Below are 27,499 nucleotides of genomic sequence, written 5' to 3'. Positions count from 1 at the left end.
TGGTGATGGACAGTTGACAGACGAAATCAGACAGGAGTCCCTGTGGAGTATGATGTTTCAGGATGACATTGTGATCTGCAGTGAGAGTAGGGAACAGGTTGAGGAGACCCTGGAGAGGTGGAGATATGCTCTAGAGAGGAGAGGAATGAAGGTCAGCAGTACTAAGATAGAATATATGTGTGTGTGAATGAGAGGGAGGATAGAGGAATGGTGAGGATGCAGGGAGTAGAGCTGGTGAAGGTGGATGAGTTTAAATACTTGGGATCAACAGTTCAGAGTAATGGCGAGTGTGGAAGAGAGGTGAAGAAGAGAGTACAGGCAGGGTGGAGTGGGTGGAGAAGAGTGTCAGAAGTGATTTGTGACAGATGAATACCACTAAGAGTGAAAGGGAAGGTCTACAAGAGGGTATTGAGACCAGCTATGTTATATGGGTTGGAGACAGCGGGATTGTCAAAAAGGCAGGAGTCAGAGCTGGGCATGGCAGAGTTAAAGATGTTAAGATTTGCACTTGTTTTGACAAGGGTGGACAGGATTAGGAATAAGTATATTAGAGGGTCAGCTCAGGTTGGACGGTTTAAAGACAAAGCTAGAGAAGCAAGATTGCATTGGTTTTGACATGTGCTGAGGAGATATGCTGGATATATTGGGAAAAGGATGCTAAGGATGGAGCTTCCAGGTAAGAGGAAAAGAGGAAGGCCTAAGATAAGGTTTATGTATGTGGTGAGAGAGGACATGCAGGTGATTGGTGTGACAGAGCAAGATGTAGAGGACAGGAAGAAATGGAAATAGATAATCTGCTGTGACGACCCTTAACGGGAACAACCAAAACAAAAAGAAGGAGATTATAACACAGCTGCCCCATGGCCTGAACGATTTCTAAAATATGTGGTTCATTTGTTACATTCTGATGCATGCTGCCTAATGTGGACATGCAGGGAACACTGACTCTACTAGTCTTGTATGAAATAGCAGGACTTCCATTGGCAAATGGGTCCAAAGACTGCACCATGTGAGCATCAGGACTCCATCAGCCTCTAAGGGATGGCATATGGACCTCAGTAGGTATCAGTCCTAGAAATGACAGACAATGCATAGATACCAGTATGTCTGGGCACAGCATCCTTAAAATGAGAGATGAACCACCTTTCTCAAGTCTTTTTACCCAAATAAATATCCCATACTGTTTGGTAAGCTTGACATCATTGCAGGCATGCTAAACAGTATTTGATTTACCCTCCCACATACATAAACACACACACACACACACACACACACACACACACACACACACACACACACACACACACACACACGCAAAAAATCACACACAAATACATAGGCATGCATGCATGCATGCATCTGTACAAACACACACACACACTCACACACATGTGCATGCACACAAACACAAACAAATACCTGATTTGGTCTAGTTCAAAGTCACTGGAGGATGAAGCCAATCCCAGTAGCCATGCAGCCATTGAGCACAAACCAGAAACTGAATGGGATACCAGTCTAATGCAATGCATCCAAGCTTACAAGCACATCCATCCATCCATTCATCCACAACCCCTTTTCCCATTTTTGTACATGGGGTCACGGTGTCACTTTAGCAGTTTACCAACACATATCTAGTGGCAATTTAGCATTGCTAGCAACTTCCTGACTTGACTTTGGAATGTGAAAGGAGAGACCCCACAAAAACACACAGAAGTCCTGGAAAAAACTTGCAAGCTCTACACAGAAGGTAGCAACTCAGAATCAAACCACCGAGCCAAGTGTTGTGATGCAGAGATTATAAAAGCTCTGTCACTGTGCAACACTCCTTTGTACACAGAAAACTAGATGGCTATGATAACGATTTACATAGCTAGATAGATAGATAAAAATAAAAAGACAGGTAGACAGCTAGATTGATAGACAGCAAGAGCAACAGTTATAAAACAATGAAGTAATACATGACAGCACATGTATACTGGCACAATAAACAGAGCTATACATGAGTGCATGATGGACCAGTTGCATAATATGTGTAATGATTGTTGTGAAAATGCTGGGTCAAGAAAAATAAGCTTCATACTCTAAAAGGTAAGCATAGCTTTTCTGCACTTGCACACATCATAAATGTTAAAGCAGAGCACAGACAGCTACATGCAGACATCAGCTTATATCATAGTCCGTAATGTGTTGCCAAGGAGTTTGTGTCTCTGGTGGAGTTTGTGTCTCTGGTGTAACCCTTGTATGCTTTTCATTACTCAAATGTTGGAAAATATCCATTGACTTCTTAACTTAAGACAGCAATATGCCATCCCTGAAATGGAGCTTAGTAGGCAGTTTGTCTAGCAGCCTTCAGCTGAAATCTGTTATATAAACCTGATAGGGCTTTCAAGATGGGCTTTGCTAAATAGCGTGGTTATGGACCAACAACCAGCTGGATAACTGAACTATAAAGTTCTACTGCCAACTACATTAGGTTCATAAGAGGAAAAATATGATGTGGAAGATGATATACAATCACGCTTTATCCTCAAACCACATATAGCACTCTTATAGATATATGCCAGAAAAATGCATATAGATGGAATATATTAGACTAATACACAGATCAATTTCTTTGTAAAGCATGGTGCTGCATACTTCACATGTTATCATGTACTACAATTTGTATTTACATAAAATAATGTGGTGTACCACAGATACTCCAGTTGATTATTTGTGACCCATAAGCATTTATGTATTTGTGTTTGATGGCTGGAATGCCCTGACTAGACAGAACTCATTTTCAACAGGGCCCTAGACAGAAAAAGTTTTACATTTGTAAATAAAATCAATGAATAAAAACCAAGACAAGAGAATGCAATATAGAGTCATAGATTTCCTATGGCCCTTGAGTCTTATGACCATTTACTCCTTGCCAGTACTGTCCCGCAGGATTTACTTCCTTACTTCAGAAGGGCCATACCATTCAATTTCACAGTAAATTTGTAGATACCCATGCAATCATCTCAGTTACCTTTAAAAGCCACAACAGAAACGCAGGGATATAGCTGCCCCCAGTGTTACGGTGGAGGACTGACCTCACTTCCTTGCTATATGTGAAAAATTAAGAATGAAAACGCTTAAACATTACAGTGACTAACACCCCAAAACTTCATATGTTAATTCCTTTAATCTGAAAGTACTGTAGAAACAAACTATTTGAAAAATTGATCTGATGAAGTCCAATTGGTGGATGAAAGTGGTCATCATGAATTAAAGCTAAGTTATTCTGGTGACTAAGTCTGTTTGAATTTGTTTCTTCAGTATATTCACAGAAGAATTAACATCTGAAGTTTTGGACTGTTTATTACTGTTGCTTAATATTTAAACATTTAAGTGTTTTTATTTTTCATTGTTCACAAAAAAAAAGGAAGTGAAGTCAGCACTCTATTGTCTATGTTTTGGTCTTTTGTACTTGTTTGTCCTGTGACTCATGTTTTGTGATACACAGCATTCCTGGATGTGATGTGGATTTAGTAGAGCCATTGGTGATCTTTGGGTTTCCTATTAGATTGTCAAAACTCTGTTTATGCGAATACAAAATCATCAACACATATTGCGCGAAATACATAATTGTTGAACGTGCAAAACCACGAAATTCGAAATGTTGAAGTGTTTTGGTTGGCCTTTCTGCGGTATAGCTTCGTAAGGTAAGTGTGTGATAGTTACGGACCTTAGGGTTAGGGTGCGAGTTAAGGTAAGTGTATAGATAGGTAAAGTGTGTAAGATTTAGTGTAGTTTTAGAAGTAGGGCTTTGTTAAACATATTTATGTGTATTATTTATTTTGTTTGGGTATATCTCCATAGGGGAAGTGTACGGTAGTTACCGACCTTAGGGTTAGGGTGCGGGTTATGGTAAGTGTATAGACAGGTAATGTGTGTAAGATTTAGTGTAGTGTTAGAAATAGGGTTTTATTAAATGTATTTATGTGTATTATTTATTTTGTTTGGGTAGGTAGCATGTAGCAAGTGGTGGGGTTGGCCGACTATGAACGTTTGATATTTTAAATTTCGCGGTTTAGTGCAGTTTGTATTTTCGTGGTTCTAGTAATACATGTTGCTGTTTTGGTATTCGATGTAATGGATTTTCATCGATTTAATATAGACCCAATCTTTGTCCTTTGAATTACTTTTAAAAGAAGACAATGAGTTACATTGCTTAACATGCAGGGTACATTTATTCCAGAGGTTTGCGAGGTTCAGAGTTATAAAGCTCTCTTCACCATGTTTTATTTGTATGTTGATAAAGATTTAGGCTCCCAGGTCTAGTATTGCTGGAGGTACTGCACTTGCAGAGATGCAGAAGGTCTAGGATAAGTGTGTCTGAAAATCTGACTGAACTGTGTCACAGCATAGAGCAGTGTGGCTTGTAGGGACAAATTCAGCTGAAACATCTTGCTGGGATTAAGAAGAATAACTAGTGTCAGATCATTTTAGATTCTTTCAACTTGTAGACTGTTGGGATTAGAAGTAATTCGTTTTGCTTTTTGCTAGATCTTATTTAACTTTGTTAAGTAGGTCCTTCAGTGCGTCTAGCAGTGAATGACACCTTGGGTCATTAGAATCTTATTTTATGGGGGCGTGGCCAAGATGGTGATCTGGTAACAGCACTTTCTCACAGCTCTCTTTCCTCAATAATATTTCAGACAGGAATTTTGAGAAAAAAAGAACAATAAGAGGATATTTTTCGCTACTAACTACTTTGTAATATCCAGAGACATCATCAGAATATTTTTTTATCAACTTTCATTGGAAAATGCCTGTCAAATTAAATACTAGAAAATCAACAGCAGCATCAGCTACTCAGAATGATCCATCTCAGGAATCCACCTCAGGACCCAACATTCAAAAACGATTTACAGTCGCTTATTTTAAATATTCAGGAGTTGACAACTAAAATAGATAAAATGGATAATAAATTGGACTCTTTTAAAGAAAAATGTTCTCAACAACTTGAACAGCTTCAGGAAATGTTCACACAACAGAAAGGTCAAATTTCTGTCATAGAACAGTCATTAAATGACATTGATTCCAGACTCCTACAAGAAGAACAACAAACTGAATTTTTACTGCAGCAAAATACACATCTTTTGGAGAAAATAGATGATATGGAAAACAGAATGAGAAGAAATAATATCCGAATATATGGTCTGCCAGAAAAAGCAGAAGGAGATAATATAATAAACTTTCTTACTACCTGGATCCCAAATGTATTAAAATTACCGGAAGCCCTTTCTTATGGTATAGAACATGCACACAGGTCATTGTCAACTTCAGGGAATGCATCTTTAATCAAAAACAAACCAAGATCCATAATTGTAAAACTTTTCTCCATGCAAGACAAGGAACTCATCCTCAAGAATGCTTGGACTAACTCACCCATTAAATATAATGATGCATTAATTAGATTTGATAATGAGTACTCTACAAAAGTGGTTCTCAAAAGAAAAGAATTCATTCTAATAATAAAAATCTTGAAAAAGAAACAACTGAAAACTCATCTTTTGTTTCCAGCAAGAGTTCAAATTTTCCTTCCAGTAGGAATAAAAATATTTGAAACAGTGGACTCAGCAATAAAATATCTCACTACAAATAACATTTTAACACAAGAAGAATCTATGGATTGGACAAACAGTACACCAAAAAGAAATGCAGAAATAAACAACTGGAAGACTGTTGAACAAAAGAAAAAAAAAACTAAAGGACAAATAACTTATATATTACATGTAATACAAAACTTTAAACAATGTCATAAAAACTAACAGGAAATCTTCCAGTCATAAATCACAGTAATATAACAGGTACAGTTTTTATTTATTTTATATCACTTTAATTTAGAATAAATATAAACTAAGTAAATTATTCATTATCACTTAGGTCTATACAAATATATTTGAAACCTGATAACAGTGTTTTTCTTTCTCTACATCTCTGACTTAATCATTAACAAACAAAATGCATAGAGTGATATATTTAAGATGTGTGCTAATTGATATTTGATTCAAGCTGATACAACCATCCCACCATATATTTAGCTATACTAGCAATTTGTTATAACATCTCTGAATGCTTTATTCATATAATATGTCTAATCTAAGCTTTCTGACTGGGGCGGGGGGGCAGTGAGGATAAATACATTTTTTGATGAATTATATGTTTGTGTTAGATATTTTGCATGGTTGAAGTACTTAATTCATTATTACTGTCGTAATGATTTACTTTATTGAGATAGAAAGACAGCTTGAGTGTGCGCACATATCTGGCTGTATGAAATATGATGTTGTCGCATCCCGGTGCACCACATAGGCTCTTATTGTATTTAACATACATAAACAAAGCTTTCTGATTAGAAGGGGAGATTATGATGTGTTTATTGAAGATGCTTGAACTGTGCTTTAGCTATGCAAAAAAAATAAATAAATAATATTATCACGAGCGATACCTTGAAAGATAAGAAAAATTTTCACTACTTTCCCGCTCCGTCCACGAGACAGCAGCTTAAAATATTCATGCAGGCAATGTCTAAATGTTATGTTTTTCATTGTGAGCACTTCATGATTGTATATGGCACCCTTCAAATAATACGTAATTGCAATATCACTAGGAAAGGAAATAAATCCCAAAACGAGCACATCTTAAAATTCTCCAACTACAAGGAGAAAAGGGATATTTATAAGGAAGATGATTGAGTTGTACTGGATGGTTGTAGTTAGTTAAGAGATTAAACCCTTATATGCTATTACAGTAATTTATTTTACTCTACTAGAATGTCATATTGAATCTTTTGTATGCAGTAACGCACTAGGTGCTGTTTGTTTTATTAGGATGTGTCATGAAATATGCCCCGCATATAACACAGATAAAACTACACAATAAAAAATATTACCACGAGCAATGCTTTGAACATTAAGAAAAATTTTCACTACTTTTCCCGCTCCATCCACGAGACAGCAGCATTAAATACACATGCAAGCAACACCTAAATGTTTAATTTCTCATTGCGGGCACTTCATGCTTGCATATAACGTCCCTTAAATAAAATGTAATTGCAGCATTACAAGTCAAGGAAGTAAATCTCAAAATGAGCACTTCTTAAAGTGCTAGTACACCTGAATTACGAAACTAACAAATAAAATACATAAGAGAAGTTATGATACATATATAATTACAGTATTAAGCACATAAAACATGATTAAATTTAGCAGACACTAAGCAAAATTTTCTAATAGCTACTTTATATACTAACAGAAATAGCAACCTACACATAGTTATTGTTAGAAAAAAGTTAAATATTATTAGATATGCAGTAAGACACTACTGTATAAGTAGATATAGAGATTAATATTAAGAATTTCCAATACTAGAATATTACATATATACAACAGGAATCATAAATAATTACATAGGTTCATATGTTGGTGCTGGAATATCAACCCTAGGGCTTATATAAGCCTAATCATAATAATTTCCTGCCTATTTCTTTCCACATTATTTGCTTACCTGGACTCTTGTTTGGTAAGGTGGCCGGTTTGATCCCTGGGGTGCTTTTCTCTCTCCCATCCAATCATTAAGGTTCTTTTTCTGAGTCTGGCCACTCTCTGGGTCAGGAACCTATCTCTCCAGTGCATTTTACTTGAGTATTTTTGAACCTTATGATGTGTAAAGACCATTACATGTATATGTAAGTATATATAAATGTATATATGTATATATATTGTCATATAAGTTGACACAAATTTTGTAAAGAGTTCTGGAATATGACTTGAATAACTACTTTCTCAAAAGTTAAGTGATAATAAATCTAATTATTTCATTAAAAGTGAGGAAGAAAATGTGAAATACTCATATAACTATATAATAGATAATATTCTTATAGTACAAATATTACATGATGCAGACTCTAGAAGTGAAAATTTACCTTAAACAAATTATGAGTCTAATGAAACTACAATCTAAAAAGAACATAAATAATATGAGAATTTTAACCATAATATCTAATCGACAAGGTACTGGTGTCTTAGCAGTGTGAATTAAAGCAACTGTGTCATGTTGGATTGATATGTGAAATGTTGTACTAAGATGAAACTAATTTTATTAAATGTAATTGAAAAATTGTTTTTGGAACCCTGATTATAAGAAACTCTATAAGTAAGATTAAACTAGTATAAGCATATTATTGATCTATAAATATTAATACTCCCACACAAAATTGCATATAATTATCTATTAGCTGATCATATTAACTCTTTGATATATGTAAACAGTGACATACTAAGTTATGAGGTTAAGAGACATTAGTCTAAACACTATTCACAGATTTAGAAGGTTTGTGTGGGTACTTATGTTACTCATGCAAAGAGGTACATTACCTCATAGAGATAGGAAAAGGTGTAACCAATTACAATTAGTTAATTTAGAAGTTTCATTGTTTTCTTATACTGTTTTGGTGTCTACAAAAGATAAGCAGAACTTCCATATAAAGAATAGTGTAAATTATACATATAGTGTAAGCCAAGAGTTAAAACTATGTATATTTACTGTCATACAAATTAAACATAAACCAACACATGAAATATCTGTCTATAAATATTAATGGACTGAATAATAATACATAAATCTACACAATCCACAAATAGTATTTCTTCAGGAGACGCATCTGCTAGATAAAGATGTAAACAATCTCAATATTAATAACTACACAGTATTAGTAAGTTCTCAATATAAAACAAAAGAAGAGAGGAGTAGCAATACTAATGCATAATACAACTATTTCTCCCAAAATAATTAACACTTTTCAAGACACATCTGGTATATTTTGCTTAGTGAATATAGAGCTGAATAGGAAAATATACACTTTAGTTAACCTATATTGGATACCAGAACTTGGAGTAGAAACAGTAAAACATCATTTTGAAGAAATATTACATTTAACTAAAGGTAGTCTAATAATGGCAGGAGACTTCAACTGTGTAACAGATGACAAAGATACAGATTCAAAAAGTAAGAGAAGAAAGTTACCTATATCAAAGACACTTATAAAATTTATAGATGCAATCTCCATAAAAGATATAAATGAATTTGCTGATCCAGACTCATTAATTTATATTTTTTACTCTCATAGATATAAGACTAGTTCTAGAATTTATAGGATATACATATCCAATGATTTAGCAACAAAAATAAGTAATGTCAAAATAATAAATTGTCCATTATCAGATCATAATGCTCTAGTTTTTGAAATGGAGCTTATGCATATAAATAATAATCCCATTACAAGAATACCTTCATATGTTACAAAATTAACAGACTTTAAAGAATTTTTTGAAGGTGAAATAAAAACTTTCCTTGAACTAGATTCCATGGAAAACTTCTCAGAAAGACTCCTTAAAAGCATATATATATATATATATATATATATATATATATATATATATATATATATATATATGGAAAAGTACTATCCTGGTATATAAATAAAAGAAAAATATGGAATAAAAACATGCTAGAATTACAAAAGAAAGCTGATAAATTAAAATTAGAAATTCAAGAAGGAAATAAATATTTAATTCAAGAATTACTACAAATTAACAACAAATATGCAGAAATTTTACATCACAAGACAATGATTAACCTAGAAAAGATAAATTTAAATTCTTATTCATCAAATCCAGCACATCAGAGACAACTAGATAATAGAACAAAAAAAATAATAAAATCGAGGCAAATAAAATAATTATATATCCCTAATACAAGGAAAAAAGCCACAGACCTAAATGGTATATTAGAAGCATTTAGATTACAATATAACAATGATAATCTCTCAAACATTCAGGGAAAACCTGTCAGAGATATAAAAAATTATCTTAAAAACAAAATTCTTACTAGATTAACACAGGAACAAATTGATACTATAAGTAAACCAATTACTATGACAGAATTAAGATCACAGATTAAAAAGCTTAAACTAAATAAAGCACCTGGCCCAGATAACATAATACCAGAAATGTATAAAGTAATACCTAATCAAGCTATATCGTTACTCTTAAAAGTATACTCTATAGTTAATCAAGATATAATTATACCACCTTCATGGAAATACTCATTGATATCACCAATAATTAAATCAGACAAAGATGAGAAACAATGTTAGTCGTATAGACCAATATCCGTATTAAATATCGATTATAAAATGTTCATGGCAATATATGCTGACAGGACTAAACACTTTCTTCCCATGCTAATTCATGATGACCAGACAGGATTTATTAAAGGAAGAAATACATATGATAATCTTAAAAGAATTCTGTCACTGATAGATTATAGTAACCATGCAAACTTTGATTTAAACATAATATCCTTAGATATTAATAAAGCATTTGATTCTGTTAACTGAAATTTCCTTATGCTAGTCCTAAAAGAATATAATTTTCCTACATCCTTTATTGCCCTTATCCAGTCACTATATAAAGATTCCATAGCATATGTTAAATTAGGTTCATATAGATCTGGTCCCATACAAATCAAAAAAGGAACTAAACAAGGCTGTCCCTTATCACAACTGTTATTTGCATTACTTATAGAACCATTTGCAAATCAGATCAGATCAAATAGTAATATTAAAGGCATCTGCATCAACAAAACTTTATCTCTTAAGCTACAGCTATTTGCAGATGATATACTTCTTACCCTAACAGACACCAATGCATCTTTACAAGCTTTATTTAAGGAAATAAATAATTTTCAAACTATCTCAGGTTTACAGTTCAATGAAAACAAAACAAAAATTATGTCATGTAATACTAAAAAGAAACATATAAACAAAAAAATATTCCAAACACATAGCAGAAGATAATAAAATAGTATATTTAGGCATATATCTACTTGAAGACTTAACTGACTCACTTATATATAATTATAATAAAACACTAGATAAAATAGAGCAAGCGATATCTAACTGGAACAGATATATGTTTACATTGGGAGATAGATTATATCTCATTAAATCAATTATTTTTCCTAAAGCATTATATCTAATACAAAGTTTTTCACTGCCACCACCCAAATATATCACTCAGAGATATAATAAACTAATATTAAATTTTTTATGGTTCCCAAACAAACCCCAAATTGCCTTAAATAAACATTTACCAAATTGGGAAGATGGAGGAATCAATTTACCTGATATTGAGATATATATTATGTCCTCTGTTGTTAAAAATATAACCCTATGGTTAAATGATCACTACAAACCTATATGGAAACAATTACATGAACAGGTCTATATTGAACTTAATCATAACAACATATCAGATCATTTAACTATAATACCATTTCCTTTAGTTTGGATGTTAAAAGATTATCTGGAAGGTAAAAATAAAAATAATAAACTCCCATCCAAATATATGAATATCACACTAACAACATTTAAAACAGACATAAGCAAAGTACCAAGTATTAATTCATGGTTCTTTCTGATCTTCCCTATACCTTTCACACCCACTATCCTTGATACATTCCAAATTCAGAAAATCAATATCCTCATGATAAGCTCAATAAGCTACTGGCATCAGCTGGTAGAACAGGACAAACTATTAACTAAAGATCAGATAATCAGAAAATACAATATAAATAATGACTCATGGCTACTTCTGCAAAATCTAAGGCAATACCTTATAAATAGAATTGGACAAATGCAAGATACAGTTAGACATACTATCGCAAAGTTTATTGAATATATTATTATAATTAATATTCAACCTTATCAAGGTGCTGGATAGCTATCTACAATTTACAAAATAATTAAAACAACAAAAATATACCAAACAGACACCTACCGGAATTATTATACACAGATAAACAATCACCCTCCTAATGAAAAGGAAAAAAAGATTATTTTAAAATCTTCTAAGAAGTCATCATTATCAATAAACTTGCAGTTATTCACTTGGAGATTTTTGAATAGAAGTTTTTATACACCACATAAAGTATCTAAGATGTATGCTAGTGAAGATCTATGTTGGAGATGTCAGACTAAAACAAGAGCTGACTGGCAACACATTTTTCATGAATGTAACTGTTTTACTTTGTATTGGAATAATATTAATTATTTTTTCAGACTGTTTTTAATGATAATTATCAATTATCAAAATCTATGATTTTGTTCAACTCTCCTGTTCTGGATTATGTGCCAAAAACAGATTTTAAAATCTTATGGTCTTTAATGGCAGCAGCTCGCAAAATCATCACCATTCACTGGAAAAGTGAGACTCCTCCTACATTTAATGAATTTAAAAATTTAGCTAGAACAGTCAGACAAATGGAAATATCTACACTGAAGAACAGAACTACCAGACCTACATCCTTATACAACTCTTGGATGAAAATACTAGAAATAATTCAGAAAATGGACAAAGATATATGAACTTATATATCATTCTTCGTGTTACACTTTAAACTTATTTATAGCTTTCTTCTTAACAGATACCAATGTATATAGTTATATAATCTTTTTAAAGTTTATAGGTTTTACAATTGTATATATATCATTTTCATTTTTGATTTCATGTAATATTTGACAAATTATCAATAAAAAAAAAAGAAAAAAAAAGAATGTTATTTTATGAGAGATCCAGAGTAGCATGATTGCTGTTGTTTGTTTACATCAAATAAGACTGATAATATTTAGAATGGTGAGAAAGATATAGCTGAACTGGTCAACAGCTGTTGTAAAGTCAAGTGAACACAGCATTAATTAGCTGACATGCTGGATCGTTGAGATAAGGAAGGAACAGGATAACATTTTTTGGTATTTTTTGACGCAATGAAGGGATGTTCATGATGATGACTTTTGGTTTGATTCCATCACATAAATAATTGGAGAATTTCACCACCAAAGAATCAACGATTATTCCCACAGAGGTGGATATGTTATTATGGACAAAAGAGTGACTCCAGTTAAGGGTTCTTACTTTCTAAGGTTCTTTATTAATTTTGTTAGCTCTTGGAATGAGTTTGGTGATGGAACAAAGCTGATGTGGGAGCTGTGTAAAGGGTTCAGCAGCTCACTTTTCAAATGTTTTGAAGTCTGGCATTATTGCTACCTAAGCTTTGATATTGTTTTGGTTCTCTGTCAAAATAATGCATTTTCTGCAGCATGTTTATGCAAATCCATCAGAGAAATGACATGTCAGGATATTGGCTTCTATTCTATAATGTTCTGCTGGCATTAGGTACTGGTAGTTCACAATTTTGTGGAACAGTTGCTGGGTACTAGATTTTTTTTTCTCAGTTCCTGATTCCCAAATACTGTCCTGGCCAGAGTTATGAAAGCTCTCTGTGATTATTATAGGCATGATCCATTTTTATATGTGCAGACTTTTATTCTAGGTAAATTCAAAGTTCCTTTTTTTGTGCGATTGCATAATTTGGCAAAAGAGTAGTGTCAGACTTTCCAAGCAGCAATTCTGCATGTGACAGTAGTTTGCTATCAATGGGAGTTGCTTTGACATTTAACAGCATTGTGTGCATTTTGCCTTCATGGTTCAGTCTTTTTTAGAGAGCTTTTATATGTCATATGTGTCTTTAGGTCTACTATGTTCCATGCAATGAAGAAAACTTGCCACATGTTTAATTCCCCATACCTCAAAGAGTTTTAAACAGTTTAACTTGTGAATTGAAGTCCATTGAGAATCACTTTATCATCAGATTTTCCAAATACCGATATGTAGACCTACATTTCCTCAACAACTGCTATTCTTGATACAGGTAAATTTTATTTCATAAACAATTCAAGTTACAGGGTATTGGTGTCCCTATATTTCAGAAAGACCAGAATCAATGTATTTCCATGATTTTGATAGCACTTTATGCATGTCCAGTAGTTCTTGTCTTATCTTGATATTCTGCACATAATGTGTAGCAGCTAAACTTTCATTCAATACCATTACTAATCTTTGCCAGTAAACACTTTACTCCAGAAGAGATCAGTTTGTCAATGCATTGATAACCTTGATGAAGTTGCTCAAAATATTTGCAGTCATAATTTCAGGAATGAACACGTGTCCACCTTTAATGATAAATTGAGCTTCCACAGCTAGTCAACCCTTGTAAGAGTAATAAACACATGAGCCTTTTAGCAGCTCTTCTGTCCTTTTTGATCATCCTTCTTAGATGACTTCCTTTAATTCATTAAAATTAGGGTCATGACTTTTTATTTGTTGCTTCAAATGTCATGCTTCCCCAGAAAGAAGTTGAAAATTGCCACAGTGTGCGTATCTGGATCTTCTGTTTATACTTCAAGCTCATCAATATGCCCAACTAGTTCTATATGACCATGGTTTTCTGTATTAAACCACTGACCAACTATGTGTGCCAGAATGCTGGTCATTGATTCACTTTGTGGTTATATTCCTGTGATTTGAGAAACATGTATTGCATTTTGGCAGTGCAGCATGAAACAGTTTTGGACAAAATAGCAACAAATGGTTTGTGATCTTTTATTACAAGAAATGGTCTACCTAACAGTTAAGTGTGATAGTGCTACATTCTATATACAAATGCAAGCCTGTCTTGTTCACTATTGCTGCATCAGGACTCCTGCACTGTTAGCATTTAAAGCCAAAAGCAATCAACCTGCTCTCTTGCACTAAGTCAAAAACTAAGCCTTTTAGTGATTGGTCTACCACTGTACTAAGCAGTTGCAAGGCATCCACAGTAATTAATGACTTTATTTCTTCATGGAATACATGGCAATCAGTGTCTCATGCCCAGAGTTATCTCTTCTTCAACAGATGATGTACTGTGTACACTTTCTCTACAGACATTGGAATATAAGATGATAAATAATTTAGCATCCCCCATACATCAGTCTGAGTCATATATGCTTTGGGAAGATTACTCTTTCTTTATGTGTTGTATTTTATTGAGGTCAGTTCTAATGCTGTTTCTCAGGTGTAGATTTTCAAAGAACAAAATGCCTGTTTGCTTTGTTTTGCATTTGTCACTATGAAACACCAGTCTTCTTTTGTTAGCTCTGCTCATCATACTTAATAGATTCCCATCAACAGCAGAATCATCAGCTGTGCTAACTGCTCCATGGAAACACACAGGATGTCATCCGTCTTTGTTTCCAGGAGGCCTTAAGATAACAGGACCTAAATAGTAGGTCATTAAATAAGTATTATCAAAATAAAGTATGAAACATCAATAGCTGTGATTTTATATCAAGGTATATTGACAAGTATCCTGCTTTTGCATTTACACTTAGTCCAACCAGCAGATATTTAAACCAGTATTGTTCAAATGGAGAATGAAAAATCAGTGTATATGATATTATTCAGTATCAAGTTATACTGAAAAGTATCATCCTTTTGCATTTATAAACGTTGGTTTAAGCTCCATCATATTTGGCATCTTGCATAGACACAACTTTAAGCTGGTATTTATTCCCTGAGACACCACACATATGTAAAGGGAGCTAGCCATTTTATTATTAAATCCAAGTCTGTTAAACCAGTCCATATGTTCTTTTCACAGACCACAAGTTTGACCAGATTATTTAATTCTGAAAGAAATTGGTTCTTTAAGTGAGTATTCAACATTTTCACGGTAGGTTAGCATTAGGTTTACCATCTGGCTTCAGCATGAACTTGACAGTGCTACCAAAGCTATCAGTTTTATGACACTGATTTGGATTTGCCTCCCTTAAGGTATGTTCTGATTAGCATATGTTGCTTTTTCTGTGTTTTTTCATCAATAACTTTCTGTGACATTATAACTGTGTAGTCTTCACCTTTTATGAGTTTTAACAGCTTACACAAATAAACTAATCATTCCTTGTCTGGGTACATCAGCAAAGTAAAACATCTTTTTATCCAGAATTTTTGTAATGGCATAGCATAACGATTGTTCTAAGACAAGGACACTTATCACCGCTATCTGACATTACTTTTATTTTATGCACTGACTTTGAATATCTTAGATCACATTCTTAGGGGTCCATACATATGCTGGAATGTGAATAGTGGATGTGTATTCCCAGATTCCTGTAAACTGATTTTCAGATAATGTGTGCCCCCATCTCCCAATAAGTAAAGTGACTTAGTGCTCTAGGCTGTGAAGAGTTAGTTACGTTTACATAAACGTTCTGCATGCTGTGTACAGTAACAGTAATGAAGTAGAATGTTCTGGTAATCACCATCCTCAGTATGTTCAACATAATACACAGCATTTATATTTGTCTTATCTATTTGTAGCATCCATGTGGGCCTTCTTGTATAGTGTTTTAAATTTAATCTTGACCTTCTGGCTTATAAATTACCTCTGTTATTTGTTTCTCTGGCTAAGGTTTTGCCTAGTCTCCATTCTTGATGCATGCAAAGTATGCATTATTGTACACTGGACAATGCCATGGCTTATTATCTGTGACAAAGTACTGAAATGCATCTTCCTCTTGTCATGCCATGCATAGCCTCAGATTAAGCTAGTACAAGCAGCTGTAACTCTTCATTGCCTGCTGACATAGCTTTAGTTGTTGACACTCCATAAGTGAAGTGGTAATAGTAAATTCATTAGCTTTACTGTAAAGATAATTTCTAAATGCATCATGATGTTGATTGCAATGAGTTCAGTCAGATGCTCCTGAGCTCTTTGTTAGTAACCTGACACATTAATGCTAAGGTTTAGTCCACAGTCACAAATACATCAGTGTTCTCTCCTGCCTTTTGTTGGTATTGCAAAAAGCATGTTGTCTACATTTTGAAATTTACATTTAGTTTTATCTGACTATTAAAGAAATTATAAAGTGCTGCAAGCATTCATTTGTCTACATCCATGACACCACTGTCACTTAGATGTCTAATTTCCTCACCTCAAAAAGATAGATATCTTCCTGGTTTGTTATATGACTCTATAATTACATGAGCGTTTGCATATAGCATGAGATTCTGCTTAAACAGTCGTGTCCCTGCTCAAGTCAGGAGGAGACTAGTTTACCATGGGTAACTCTATAGCCGTTCTTCATGACAACAGTGATGCTGTATTTGCTACTCAGTATCATTTAAAACCCATCAGACAAAATTTATTTTTCTGATATATTTATTCAAGCCCATGTGGCCAGAACAATCTCATATTATATGTGACACTGCCACCATGAAGTAATAGCAGAGTTACACATGGCCAGAACAATATAATTTTATATGTGACACTGCCACCGTGAAGTAATAGCAGGGTTACACACAGCAAGATTAGCACCTTCAGTTTACTTTCTTTGTTTCAGTAAGTGTACTACAGTAATCAGTTACAACATACTGCAATGATGATAGTGTCTCTGAATCTTTTATGCATGGATCAGCTAAGTCTCAGTAATAGTCAATATATCTACCTCAGCAAGACCTTCTCTGGTTGTACTAACCTCTCTGAAAATCTTTTGAAGCAAATAAGTTATAGTATAAGGCATGCTGGAGGCAACCTCTTCAACAATCTGAAGTCAATATTGTTCTCTTTTATTTGGTCAGCTCTTGCAGTTGTACATGTATTTTTGTCTTGGAACTACAAGCATTCTATTTACACATTCGCTGGGATAACAATCATACCAAGGATCTCCAATCTCCTTAGTGCTTATTTATTCATTTCCTTAAGTGCACTGGTACTCTAGTTATGGCATGTATTCTCGATGCTGCTTGTGGATAAATCGTAAAAGGGATATTCACCCATGAAAATAGTCTAGTATTGTAAACGATTAAGAATATTTCAGAAAAAAAGCCATTCATATTAGCAATATCTGGAATACATTGCTTCATTTCATTTTGTTAGCTGCATCACTTGGGTTATTGGCTGTTTTCCTTGTACAAGGAACCTTCTGGAACTGCTTTAAAGGACAATTCACAGTAACGCCAACATTCAAAGTGCTAGTCACTCAAATGATCTCGTTAGCTATTTAGAAACATTCATATTCTTTCTTGTTGACTTTTACAACAGAATGTTTGTGAACGTTCAGACTGCCTGCTGTAAAGGCAGTTCCAGTAATTTTCTCATTCGTGAAATCTGCTATTGACACATTAACAGTAAAATCTGCCACAGAAACATTAACAATGAAATCTGCCTTGGAAATATTTAATGTGGTTTTGTTTATTTTTTTGTTTTATTTATTTATTTATTTTTTTAATGTGCAAGCTGGCCTGTGTCTGTATACTGGAAACTATTGTTTGGCTTCACATATACCATGCTTAAATACTTTTCCAAAGTGTGTTTAACCAGCAGACAAAATGTAGATTCAAATTTAAATTTTACATTGACTTTTTTATGCCAATAACCTCATCTAGTTGATAACTATTTACTTCTAATTTAGTGACTGGTTTTAGGTGCTATCTTGGATTGCCATGCAGATTATCTATCCTCACCTTTTTATTTCATTTCTAGATGCAGTATTTATTTTGCACATTCCAGTTCCCCAGTCAACCCTTCCAACTGTACATTTATAGGTTTGTTAACTGCATACATCTAGTACTTTGAATAATGGCAAACCAGATCATTTCAGTTAACTGCTTCTGACTTGATCATTTGTATGCCAAAGAAATGAATCATGTAAGACTCAAAACTCAGTGTCTGTCTCTCTTCTTGAGCTTATTGTATTTTAGGCTCCTCAGTTTCAAGTAAAGAAACAAATGCTTTTTATATGAAATATTTTTCTTTGGCTCAAATTATGCTTGAACTAACTCTCTCTCTCTATCATTACTAACCTGTCTTTGTTGTTTTCTTTGAAGTTAAAATGTGAAATACCGGTATCCCTTTCGTTCCGCCTTGTGGTACACAGAAAAGTTTCACCCTGGACTTTCTCTGGTTTCTCTAATGGTAAGATACAGCTCAAGTTTCTAGATACAAAACTTCAACTTTTCAAACAAGTTACCATGCAACTTCAGAGATGCTGCTGATAAAAGTGCAGACATGTTAAACCAAATAAAGAGTTTCAGGAAGGTCCATGTCAAGAGAGACTAGAAGTTCAGTGTTTTTTTATGCATCAAACAGGAAAAATTTGATTTCTATGAGTGAATGAGGTACAAAATTTAAACATGTTATTGTTTAAAACTAAATATAATTTTGTTTTGAAGTCATTTTAATGATTATTTTACAGAAATGGGGAAAAAACAGTCATTTGCAGCACTTTCCAACAAAATGCAAAGACTAGACTACATGTCAGCTAGAAGACGCCCTCCATGAATCAGGACACCTACTCAGCCTACTTGTATTTACTTGAGTCAGTCAAGATACAACCATACACCCTGGTTTTGGGTGCTTTAAATACCTGTCCATAGACAGGGTAAATTATACATCTTCTAACCCACTTGCCCAAAGGTTCCTGGACTTTTTTAACTCCAATGCCCTGAACCCGCTGGTTAACACACCCACAAGGGGCTCATACTTTCTGGATCTGGTGCTCACCAACATGGGGGACCACTGCACCACCCCCAGTGTGTGGCCATCCCAGGTGAGATCTGATCACAAATCAGTCTCGCTAGAAGTAACTATAACACAAGACCTTTCCTTAGCAATGACTATACTAAAAAATTTTTCCAAGGTCAATTACAACCTCTTATGTGATGGCATAAATATCTTCATAGCCCCTCCACCACTGGTGGCACAGACACTTATGCTGAGTTATACACCAATGCTTTATCCAAGCACCTGTCCAATCGTATTGATTCTTCCGTACCTGATAGAACCAAAGCAAGATCTTCAAGGAAAAACAAATCTGCCTGGTAGACAACTGCCATTAACATGCTATACAACAGGTGAAAGAAATTGCTGTCTAAGAGTAGGAAGAAATGGTCTCAAAACTGGAAACACTCTCTCCTCAACTTAAACAAGCAAATAAAACTCCTAGTGAAGCCCTTCAAAGCTAACTACTAATCCAAATTAACTTCCCTAAGGATAACCGCAAGGCATTCTTTAGTTACATCCATAACCTCAAAGGTAAGGCCCAGATTTGCGCTGAACTCATAGTTAATGGTACTACATATATAGAACCTGTGGATATAGCAAACTTGCCGGCTGACAGGTGCAGTGAAAAATTCACTGCTTTTTCCTCACCACATATACCTCAAAGCATCCCTAACACCTGTCCCCCACCTAGTATCTCCGAGGAGTAGGTCTTAAATGCTCTCTCCAAGGGCAAAAACACAGCCCCTATAGGACCAGTAAACATCTTGGGGTGTGTTCTACATGGGTTAAAATAGGAATTAGCATCACTACTGAGCATGCTTTTCAGGCAGCTGCAGTAGTGTAGCAGTTAGCATTGCTACCTCACAGCAAGAGGCTCTCCGGTTCGATCCTCGGTTAGGGTGCCTTCTTTGCGGAGTCTGTATGTCCTCCATGTGGTTGCGTGGGTTTCCTCCAGGTGCTCTGAATTCCTCCCACGTCCTAAAGACATGCTGTAGGTGGATTGGACACTCTAAATTGGCCCTAGGCATGAGTGCGTGGGTGTGTGTGCCTTCTGTGGAAGGTTGGGCACCGGGCTGGCAACTCAACACAGTAAAAACTCCACTGCCAATCATGAGCAGACAGGTGAACCGCTGTGGTGACCCCTAACTGGGAAAAGGCAAAAGAAGAAGAAGACTGAGTATGCTTTTCAATCATAGCCTAAGCACTAGCTTCATCCCAGAGGAATGGAAAACAGCTGCCTTCATCCCTTTGCATAAAGGGGGTGTATCCACAGACCCTGAGAACTATAGACCCCTTAGCTAGACCAGCCTTATCTGCAAGGCCATGGAATGAATCATCATGTACCTTATTAACAAAGATACAGGAAATCTCCAAATGCTCGACCACCACCCAGTTTGACTTTGTCAGGGGGAGATCATGCCTGTTAAACTTGGTGGAGTTCTTTGAAACAGTCACCAAAGTCCTAGATGAGGGCAGATCTGTGCATTCGGCCTACCAAGACTTAACCAAGGCCTTTGACACAATCAGCCACTCAGGCATTATTGATAAACTCATCCAGCTGGGTATCAACCCATATATTGTCAGGTTGGTTGCAAACTGACTCACTGATGGAACTCATACAGTCAAAATAGGGGACTGCACCTCCTCCAGTAGAACTGTAACCAGTGGTGCTCCACAGGGATTGGTTCTGGGACCCCTACTGTTTGTAATCTACTTCTCCAAAATAAAGGCTAAAATTAAAGGACTGTGGCTGACAAAGTTTGCTGATGACTGCAAACTAGGAGTGATCATTGAAATGCCTAGCGATGTCAACATCCTGCAAGAAGGTTTTACACAGACTAATGACTGGTACCAAAATCATGAACTTAAATGTAATGCAAAAAAATGCATTATTATACCCTTTGCCAAGGGTTTTGTTCCTGCAAACTACCACATCAATAGCAATAACCTAAGCACACAGTCAGTGGTGAGAGATCTGGGCACACAGGTTAACAGCAACCTTAACTTCAATCACCATGTCTCCACAGTGGTAAGAAGGAAATTTTATATTGCTCATCTCATAAGTAAGGGCATTGCCTCCAGAAAAAAGGAGGTTATAACCCCCCCATGCTCCCTCATCAGGCCAATAATAGTGTAAAACGCTCCCTTTGGCATGTTCCTTTCCTAACACCTGCAGCAATTGGAGAGACCACAAAGGTTCCTTACAAAGAATATTCAGGGGCTTCAATATCTGTCTTATGTGGCCAGACTGAAATCATTGTCACTTTACTATGTGTCATACAGACTGCTCAGAGGTGACCTGTGCCTTGCAATATAGAGAAATCTCTGACCCAGCTTTAATGGAAATGCTGCACATTTGCAAGTCAAATGGCACACGGATCATTCACTCAAAGGACCTTAACCTAGTATATGACATCAATAGAACTTGCTGGAGAGACAGATTTGTCTCAAAGAGGCTGCCCCACCTTTGGAACAAGCTTCCTATTCATGTTAAATAATGCCCCTCATTGACCTTATTTAAGTGCAATTTGACCGATTCGATGGGTAACCGGAAATTCACCCTGGGGAGTCAGTTTGTGTCTCTCTTTGACAGGGGCAATAGGTGCTGATTTTAGTATCTGCTTGAACCAGGCACCCTTGGGAAAACAGGTTGAACTTGGCTAGGCTTGTAAGGTCCCTGAGGCTGTTAGCCTAGTATCCTTCTATGATTCTATGATCCTATGTGAAGGTTTTTGGGTTTCTCTCCATCACTGCTTGCAGCCCAGTATTTATACCTCATGGAAATGATCAGTCCTGTAAATGCAACATTTTTGTGATAATTCTAGAGTATATAGTTAACAGTAAGGCAACTTATGAAGCTAAATGCTTCAGGCTTATTATGATGGCATGCTATATCTCTCTCTGTAGATATATATAATGTGACTAGATGGCTGACCGACTACATCAGCATATACTACATCAACCACAAATGGTCAAAACTAAATCTGTCTACATGCTTGTATGCATGCACTAAGCAAGAAATTCAATGCATGAAAAACTAAATTGTTTATTTATCCCTTGCTGACTGGGTTCCAATAGGCTAGCATCTTTTCAAGGGAGACCCAAAGTCTTTTTTATACTACTAGGGGAAATTTGGATAGGACATTGGGGAACTCCCCCTCCCCCAATTGCCCCAGTTATCATTGCTGTAAGTGGAACCCATTTTGGATGAGCATGCCCTGTTTCTATTCCAGGTTCAGAGGCAGCCCAGAGAAACAGGGAAGCAGATGGAGAGAGAAGGAGATGATGGAGTGGTGAAAGAAATGGAGGAGAAAGCAAATATTTAAACAGGAGAATGAATGCAGGATTCTGAGGAAATGTTTCAAAGAAATCTGTTTGATGGAAATAAGTCAGCAAGTGAAGGATATTTAATTATACCCCACCAGTTGGGAGGGTTGCAGGATGATTTACTTAAAGAAATGGTGGTGCAGAGTGATCCAGAAAATGGTTCAGAATTCCAGTTCTATTAACATATGCAGATGACATTATAGTTATTGCAAAAAAAAAACATTTCAATAAAAGAAGTAATCATTTGCACAAATGAGTGTATAGAGGTGATGGGGTTGGCTTTAAATAAAGAGAAAAGTAAAGGTTTAGATGATGTAGTAAAGATGGGGGCATATATTTTATAATGAATTTAATTTTTGTGTTAGGTATAACATTTGGGAATAAAGATGTAAGTAGAATTCAATGGGAAAAACAACAGAAGAAATAAAAACAAACCTGTCTTTTCTGGAGAACATATAAATTATTATTCAGACAAAAATGCTTATTTGATAAATTCAGTACTGATGGGGAAAACAGCATACTTAGCAAGTGTATTTATATGGTCAATAGTATCTGAAAAGGAATTATTGCAGATATTGTTCTTCCTTTTTATGGTGTTCTAGATTAAACCCAGTAAAAAGAGGAATTTTATATTTAAAAGAAAAAAGAAGAAGGAGATTTAATGTTAGTTAACCCAGTGGTATATGCTGCTTCATTAAATTTGTACAAGGTGTTAAAGTGGATAAATGAAAAAAAAGATGAGAGATTAGTAGTAAAATTGTATAAATATGATTAGTAGTAAAACTGTATAAATGTAAGTATGATACATTTTGGGTTATAGTAGAAAACAGTAAAAGAGAAAAAGCGTTGCCAAGAAAAATTATTTTTGTGGAAAATAAAAATTGATTATATAGAAAAAAGATAGAAAAGTATTGCATAAGAATCTAATGATAAAACATTACTATGTAAACCATGGAAAAAAATAGATGGAAAAATTAAAGCTATAAGAATAAGAAGCAAATGTAATCAGAAAGTAGAATGTCAAGATTTTTGGCAGAAACTTAGAATAGATAAAATGCCAGCAAGTCTGCCATACAAGAATTAAGTAATAAAATATATTTACATTGTCAAGAAGAAGAAGAAACTATGGAACATGTGTTTTTGAAATATAAAAGAGCAAAAAAGTTCTAGGGAAAACTATGTAAAGAAGATCTTTTTCAAAGATATAAAAGACGTGTATAAAATATACATGGATTAATTTATGTATATCATAATACAGAAGTAAAGAATATGTTAAAAGAATAGATGCAAAGTTATTTTATATCATATGGGTTATATAGAATGAAAGACTAAATGAAATTATGGTTAATGGTAAATTAATTTTTAGCAACAATATTAAGTAAAATTAGATGGTGGTTATGCAAAAAGAAGTGGGGGTCTAATAGAGATGAAAATTTAATATGATTGTGTAAACAGATTTGTATATCTATATATTTGTACGTTTATAAATATTTGTAAATATTTTGCAAATAAGAGTAGCATTTATATTTAAATAAAGGACCCCTACTCTTTTTTAGAGGGGTCATGAAATTTCGTACATCCACCTGAGTTACCACCAACTGAAGCACATGGGGCCTTGTTTTAATGTCTCTTTTGAAGCACAGTAATCTTAAAAGTGCAGCACCTCCCTCCCCTTGCTGTGCTGCATTGCAGTGTCAGTAATTAATTTACTTCCCCCGGATTCACGAACCCTCCGTGTAAGACTAAACAAGTCTTACTCGGAGGCTGCAGTTGAATGGTATGACGTCAGCATGCCATGAATATTCATAAGGGCACACTGACTCAACTGCAAGTCTAACACGGACTGTGCAGGAAAGCAGGGGGCGTGTTTGACTGCCAAGCAGTTTAAAGGTCCATGCCCCTGCAAGTGTCCGAAATGCACAATGTCAACACACAAGAGCGAGTCCGCTCAAATGTCCATGTACCCAACACCACACTCCCTGACATTGTAAACCCCCATTTAATTTTTTTTTCTAATTCCCGATATAGCTGCCCGTATTTGCGCGTGTGTGCGCGGGTGTACCAATTGCTTAGCTGCAGTTAGCAATCCCGACATGGAAGAGCATAAGAAGGAATGTTTATGCAAATGACACCAAATAGCAATAGCGTAATGGTAGATCGTTCGCACAAAGAGGAGGCATTCACAGTTCGAGTCCCACCACTCCCCTTCCTATTTATTTTCTAAATTAGTATATGAAATAATTCTTGACATATATGATTAAAATTTTACTAAAAAGCATTGAAATGGCCTATGTATCAGTGAACAAAATATATATTTATAAAGGATCCCGACATATAATTGCCCGCAGTTAAGCAGCGCTTTACCCAGCGCGATAGAGTTGCCCATAGCTAAATAGTGCTTTACCCAGCGCAATAGGTTTGCGCGGAGATGCGCATCGTGCCAACCAGCACACCATAGGGCAATGTGGAGCAAAGTAGAGCAAAGTTGCCTAAACACAGCCACACCCCCTAGCCTGTCTGGACAGTAGTAAAATAAAATGCAATGACAATGTTCGAACCCAGGACTCTCTGCACCATAATCAAAGTACTGAACCACTAAGCCATGACAGCTTAGGATACACAGCCACTGTTAACATACATATACTTATAAATGGTAGATTAACCATTACTAAGCAGGTCTGCAGTCAGCCGAGAATTTTCAAAAATGGCCAATCACAAAAAAGTGCGGGGAAATGCGACATATTTAAGCCCCATAGGCAGGAATATTCACCATAACTGATTGTAGCTCCCATCTGCAGTTAGAATGGCTGGTGCTGGAGAGGGTACATGCTTTTGAGCGCAATGTCGGGGGATCGAGGAGTCGAAATACATGGTTTGGCTCCTTGTCCACTATCATGAGTCAAGACTCCTGCAGAGCCAGTTCCAAGAGATGGAGTACAAGGCAGAAGCTTGGAACTGGTTAGCTCATGACCTCACCAGTGTCACAGGCATTCCTCGGACTGGTGAGCAGGTCCGTCACCACCATGCAGACCTGAAGATACGGAAGCAGGACCTACTGAACCAATGGATACAGGAGGCCCATGGGATGCAAGATGCCCCAATACTGAGTAGTTAGCCATGGAATGCAGTATGTAAGAAATGCTAATTGATTCTGTATAATGGATAGGTATGTCTCAATATCCCTTCATTTACTTCACAGCTGCAGGTGTCCGTGCTGCATATCAGCAAGCCTATGCAGATAGGCTGCTAAGGCTGTGCCACCAGGCAGGTTAGTGATTATTCTGCATGTATTGTTATATAAAATAGGTGAGAGAGCCTGAAAGAAAGTGTTGTAGCCCAATAATACAGCCATAAAATGCCCTGAATAATTCCTCTGCATGTACTGTTATATAAAATAAGTCAGAGAGCCAGAAAAAGAGTGTAGTAACCCATTAAGATAGGTAAAATATGTCCGGAATAATATCTCTGCAGGTACTGTCATAGAAAATAAGTGAGCGAGCCTGAAAAAGAGTGTTCTAACCTATTAATAAAGGTATAATATGTCTTGAATAAGTCTTCTATATGCACTGTAATATCAAATAAAGGAGAGAGCCTGTGGAAAAGTGTGTAATGTAATTAATAAAGGTATAAAACATGAAGTGTGTTTGTGTCACTTACTTTGAAATGTTGTTGTACCCTTACATTATACAAATAGTACTGTTTTAATAAGTGCTGGCAACCCACAGTTGGGCAGTCCCATCTAAAGTGGTTGATGGAAGTGCTAGTAGCTGTGCAGCATATATACAGTCCTCAACAGTCAGTTACTGGCTGGCATGCATAAGTAAATCTGGCACATGAGTAGCTTGCTAATTAGATCCCTAGAAATGTGAGTGTGCTACACGAAATGTAGGGTTCTGTACAAATCTAACTGTAAATGTCATGTGAACACATCCAGATATGTAGATAAAGAAATATAAATACAATCAATAAATATGAAGCAGTACCATCTGCATCTTGGACAGTTAGTATGACAGATATAGGTCAGGTATATAATGAACTAGCCAAACCCATTACACAACCTAATGCATGTTGCCAAGTGCAATAATACATGTAGGGGATATACACCTGCAGTCAATAGGAATGTAGTGTAGACTAAAAGTACTTATAAGATGTTAATTGAGGTTTCTTTCTACATCCTACTGTATGTGCATAAACAATGCAATTCCACAACTCAATGGGTATGCGTAATCTCAAAACATTTTTTGGGACATATGTCCTATTGTTCTATAAATATCTGTATTCACTTTGATGCATGTGCCCTGTTCAAACACCACAATCATGGTGGCTTGTTGCCACCAATCATCCCTGCATGCTGTTGGAATGTCCACTGTTGTTCAATATATGCATGTGTTATGCTTGCTGTTCAACTGTTGGAACCTTAGTGTGTTGGGTTAATGGGAATATTAATGCATGCTGTTACAACTAATTTGGAATGCTGTTGTTTATGTTGTAATTAAACACACCTAATCACAGAACGTATGGGAAGGCCGGTCCCAGTGGACCCACCTGTCCCTCCTCAGCTGGCGATTGCACCTGGCACCAACAGGTCCGGTGCCCGGCCCGGGCTCCCCTCCTCCATTGGTCCTGTGCCACCTTTGGGTGGAAGCGCTGCAGGGGATGGGGCTCATCCCCCCCGTGCAAGCATAGGTGGAGAAGG

The sequence above is a fragment of the Protopterus annectens genome, chromosome 10.part0 (assembly GCF_019279795.1).
Source record: "Protopterus annectens isolate FY-2018-M chromosome 10.part0, PAN1.0, whole genome shotgun sequence".
Taxonomy (NCBI): Eukaryota; Metazoa; Chordata; order Ceratodontiformes; family Protopteridae; genus Protopterus; species Protopterus annectens.
Note: the sequence above shows the minus strand (reverse complement) of the source record.